Genomic DNA, 6,000 nt, shown 5'->3' with positions numbered 1-6,000 from the left:
GAGACTGTCTCCTGCTTCGCTGCTGTCTCTTTGGTTTTCACACCACATCTGGTGGTAGATTCCAGCCCCAACTGAAAAATGGTGTGATGTTGCACATTTTGTAAAGCCTATGAGTCCCTCGAAGAACTCTCCATTGCCAGCGCTATTTCCATGGCATGTTTCAAATCGATGTTTATTTCTACAAGTAAACGGTGCTGAATGGCATCATCATGTATGCCACAAACCAACCAGTCCCATAATATGTCATTGAGTGTAACTCTGAAGTCACAGTGCTTAGTCAACTGTTTCAACTTCACTATATATGTTGCGATGGACTCTCCTGGGGCCCTTATTCTGGAGTTGAACTTAAACATCTGCATTATTACTGATGGCTTCAGTGGAAAATGCGTCTTCACAAGGTCTATTAATTTGTTAAAAGATTTAGAATTGGGCGCATTCAGGGCCGACAGACTGCAGATGAGGATATATGGCTTGCTACCGCTGACGCTTAAAAGAATTGCTTTCTGCTTCTCCTCCATTGTTATTCCATTCGCCACAAAATAAAAACCTAGGCACTCTATGTACTGGCTCCAGTCTTCCATGGACAGTCATAACGGTCAATTTTTCCAAAAAGTGACATGACTGGTGAGTATACTTTTCTTTCTTTCCTTTAGAACTGATGTACTCACATTCATGAAGTGAGATGCAGCGTCGGAGCTATCCCATCCTCATCACCAAATAAACTCGATGTACCGGACAGATTTCTTACTTTAAACAGATAACTTTATCACAGAGCTCTTGCAGAACCTACATGCCTTAACCAGGTCCATGACAAGAAAGATCCACCCCTTAAGATTACCCACACTTAGGGCAGTAGGAAAGGTTATACCTACAATCACTACAATGACATATCTTTTACAAATACATGTTGGTTCTCTTTAATCGGCTCAAATTTCTCTAAGTGCCCAATCGCTCTGTCCTTAATTATAGATTCCAATAACTTTATGACATCAAATGTTATGTGTATGGATCTATAATTTCCTGGTTTCTCTCTGACACCTTTCTTAAATAACAGAGCTACATTTGCAATTTTACTGGGGAAAGAGGGACCTGTACCATTTGGACAGCCTTCAGCTGAGCTGCACTGGGACCAGTGTCCTGGTGAATCATATAACTAGGGTTGTAGAGAGGGAATTAAACTAAATAGTGGGGGGAGGGTTCACATGAGCAGAGATTTGGAATGTTAAAGAGGAAGAACAAGGCCATAGTGCAGGTTGGTGATACGGGTAATGATAACCAGTGTGTAACAGGAAGGGACAGAGTGCGCAAGCATGAGGGGACAAAAGCAAATAAGGTCAGAGTAAGGAAAAAGACAGAAATAAAGGTTCTTTATCTGAGTGCTTGCAATATATATAACTAGAAGGATGAATTGATAGCACAAATAGAAATAAGTGAGTATGATATGATAGCCATTATGGAGAAGTGGTTGCAAAGTGACCATAGCTGGGACTTGAAAATTCAAGGGTATTTGACATTTTGAAAGCCCCCCCAAGAAAGGAAAAGGAGGTGGGGTAGTTCTGTTAATAAAGGATGAGATCATTACAGGGGTGAGAAATTATGTTGGCTTAAAAGATCAAGATGTAGAATCATTTTGGGTTGACATAAGAAATTACAAGGGAAATAAATCACCAGTGGAATGATTTATAGGCCCCCTAACAATAGCTGCATTGTAGGACAGAGTATAAATCAAGAAATAAAGGGGGCTTATAGGAAAAGGTGCTGCAATAATAGAGTGACTTTAATTTTCATGTAAATTGGACAAACAAAATTGACAAAGGTAGCCTTGAGGATGAGTTCATAGAGTATGTATTCAGGGCAGATTAATGGAACAAAATGTTTTGGAACTAACCAGGGAACAGGTTATTTTAGACCTGGTCATGCGTGATGAGGCAAAATGAATTAATTTCATATTAAAGGATCTTCTAGGCAAGGGTGATAATATGATAGAATTTCACATTCAATTTGAGGGTAAGAAAACTGAGTCTGAAACTAGAGCCTTAAACTTAAAGGCAATTACAAAGGTAAAATAATCAGAGTTAGCTAAAGTGGAAGTAGGAAACAGGTTAAATGGTAAAATGGTAGAGAAGCAGTGGCAGGCATTTAAGGAGATATTTCATAACTCTCAACAAAGATATATTTCATTGAGAAAGAAAGACTCTATGAGAAGAATGTACTATCCATGACTAACTAAAGGAATTAAGGTTGGTATCAAATTGAAAGAAAAGATGTGCAATAATACAAAGATTAGTTGTAGTCCAGAGGACTGGGAACATTTCAGACACCAGCAAAGGATGACTAAAAAATAAAATCAAGAAGGAAAAATTGAAGTATAAGAGAAAACTAGCAAGAAATATAAAAACAAACAGTAAAAACTTCTGCAAATATATAAAAATGAAAAGAATAGCTAAGGTGAGGGTTGCTAGAGTCAGATTGGGAAATTAATAATGGGAAACTAGGAAATGGCAGAGACTTTGAACAAGTATTTTGTATCTGAATTCACAGTAAAAGGCACAAGAAGAATCTAAAGTAGAAAAGTAGGAGGAACAGGAAGGGGAGCGTAAGACAACAATGATCACTAGAGAAGAAGTACTAGGAAAATAATAGGACTAAAAGCTGACAAGTCCATTGGACTTGGCTTGCATCCTAGGATCTTATAAGAAGTGAATAGATAGTGGAAGCATTGGCTGTAATCTACAAATTCCTGAGATTCTGGAAAGGTGTCAGTGGACTGGTAAACCACAAATGAGGGAGGCAGTAAACTGGAAACTCAAGGCCAGTTGGTCTAACATTTGTCATTGGCAAAATGCTGGAATCTATCATTAAGGAAGTAGTAGCAGGACATTTAGAAAATCATAATACAATCAGACAGAGTTAACATGGTTTTGTGAAAGGAAAATCATGTTTGACAATTAAATCAATGTTCTTTGAGGGCATAACAAGAAAGGTGGATAAAGATGAACCAGTAGATTTAGTATATTTGAATTTCCAAAAGACATTTGATAAGGTGTCGCATAAATTGTTACTGCACAAGATCAGGGTGTTGGGGGTGATGTATTATCATTGATAGAGAATTGGCTAACTAACAGGAATCAGAGAATTGGGATAAATATGTAATTTTCAGGTTGGCAAACTCTAACTAGTGGAGTTCTGCAGGGATCAGTGCTGGGACCTCAATGATTTATGACCTACATTAATGACTAGATGAAGGGACCAACTGTGTTGTGGCCAAATTTGCTGACAATACAAAGATAGATGGGAGAGTAGGTTTTGAGGAGGATGCAAAGAGCCTGCTAAGGGATGTGGATAGGTTAAGAGGTTAATTGAATGTGCAAAAGATTGGCAAACGGGGTATAATATGTGAGAATGTGAGGTTGTCCACATTAGCAGAAAGAATAGAAAAGCAGAATACCATTTAAATGGAGAGAGATTGCAGAATACTGCAGTACAAGTGGAAACAGGTGTCCTTGTACATGATTCACAGCAATTTAGCATACACATGCAGCAAGTAATTAGGAAGGCAAATGTTGGAATGAAGGGATGTTGGCCTTTATATTCTATCCCCCTTGCAATAAAGGTAGAGAGGTCTTGCTAATTATACAGAGCATTGGTGAGACCACACCTAGAATACTGTGTACAGCTTGGTCTTCTTACTTAAGTAGGGATATGTTTGGATAGGAAGCAGTTCAGAGAAGGTTCACTAGGCTGATTTCTGGGATGAGGGATTTGTCTTATGAGGAAAGGCTAAGCAGATTGGGCCTGTTGTCATTAGAGTTTAGAAGAATGAGAGGTGATCTTATTGAAACATTTGAGATTCTGAGGAAGATTGACAGGGTAGATGGTAAGGAAGTTTTTATTATCCTCTTCTTCTACCATGAAGATGGACACAAAGTCACTAATCAGCAAGTCTGCCATTTGCTTATTTCATTTTCAAAATTATCCCCATCTGTTTTCAAAGAAACCACATTACCCTTGACTGTCAATTTTCTCCTAATAGGATTGTAAAAACAATTTGTTAACTTTTTCACATTCCCTTTTTGAAGTTCTTACCAGCTCTTCTGTCTTCTTTTGCTGTTCTTTATATGTCTCTCTAGATCTATACTATTCTTTGTATTCATGTATTTTCTTTCCTGTAGTTTCTGTTATCTCTCAACTATTTTGTTGGCCAAGGCTGCTTTATTTGGTAAGTAGAGCTTTTGGCCCTTGGAGGTATATACTTGTCCTATATTGAACTAAATTCACTTTTGAACACCTCCCACTGTTTGTTTCTACTTTTCATTCATTTACATGTGCTCTGCCTGAAGGCAAGTCCTTGCTCTTTGTCTGCTAATGCATCATTCTGAGCTAATTTTGTCAGTGGTGGTTTGACATTGCCTTCAACTCTCAGAAGCAGGACATGGAAGCAGGTCTCATATGGTCTCATCTCCCCTGGAGACTGCCTCCTCAGTCCTCAGCATCTTGAGGCCACTTTACAGATCAACATGTGCCCCCCTAACACCCTAGGATACCCCCAGCCACCTCACCCCCCCTCCCCCACCCCTGCCCTAATACAACCCTTGCCCTGCAGCCTCTTCCTTTGCCTGAGGTCACTTCTCCCCTTACCCAAACAAGCCCTAGCCCTGCAGCCATTGAAAAGTCAACCCAGCCTTATGGCTGGTCTGGTGGGTAGAGACCTACCTGCGAGGGCCCCTAAAAGTGATGTGGTGCTGCCCGCGAAGTCTAGCGCTGATGATTATGAGTGCTGCCTGAAGCAAGGTAGGCAGTCAAACCTTGAAGTTCTGAGTGAAGTGCAGCCCAGCAGGTGCATGTCACTATGTACAGTTGTGAAACACATCAGCGTGGGTGCTTGAATAATCCAGCATGGTGGGATGATTCTGATGAGCTGGGCTTATAATGATATGCAGATGTATTACAATGAAGTTCCCAACATCCGATGGCAGGAACATGGCCCGTCATTGATGGGCAGAGCAACTGATTGCAAACTGGTTTCACAACATCATGGTAGGATGGGAAGCTGTGATGAATCTAACTGATAGTCGCTTGGTTTCTCTCAAAATCCAGTAGACCTGGTTTATCAATAAGTTCACTTTCTTCCCACATAGAAAAGGCAGACATTGCGTGGTTTGGTTTCATAACAATTTTGTGACTACTTTGACTGCTAGCATCCTCGATGACCACTTTTGGTGGATCTATATGTGTAGCTGCACTTTCTATAAGGCCACCTTCTAGGTTAGATGAATGTGGTATTTGAACAGTGGTCACTGAGGCATCCCATCCACAAACATTCACTCCCTCCACCACCAGCACAAAGTAGCAGGAGTGTGTACAATCTATAAGATGCAGTGCAGGATCTCACCAAACCTTCTTGGACAGCAACTTCCAAACTCATAACCACTGCCATCTAGAAGGACAAGGGCAGCAGATACATGGGAACACCACCACCTGGAAGTTCCCTTCCAAGCCACTCACCACCCTAACTTGGAAATATATCACCATTCCTTCACTGTCACAGGGTCAAAATCCTGGACATTCCCCCCTAATAGCACTGTGGGTGTGCCTACACCACAAACAGAAGCGCTTCAAGAAGGCAGCTCACCGGCACATTCTCCAGGGCAACTAGGAATGGGCAATAAATTCTGACCTAGCCAGCGAAGCCCACATCCTGTGAATGAATAAAAATAATTTCCTGCACTGTCAGCAACAGTACAATGACCCTTCTCTTTTTACCTGAGCCTGTAAGATTGTTTATCAACTTTATTTAATCCAATTTTGAAGAGAAAAGGAAAAAGTCTATAGGGATCATAAAATGCGGAAAAGTTAATGTAGACATAATGAGAGCTTGTATAAAGGGCTAGATGCAAAGCTCTGATAATATTTGTGTGTATACCATTTCATGTTGCATACAGAGATAAATCCATCTGTAAATTACAGCAACTAAATAAAAGAAAAATTGTATTGGGACAT

Source organism: Carcharodon carcharias, chromosome 6 (assembly GCF_017639515.1).
Source record: "Carcharodon carcharias isolate sCarCar2 chromosome 6, sCarCar2.pri, whole genome shotgun sequence".
Lineage (NCBI taxonomy): Eukaryota > Metazoa > Chordata > Chondrichthyes > Lamniformes > Lamnidae > Carcharodon > Carcharodon carcharias.
This window is presented reverse-complemented; position numbering follows the sequence as displayed.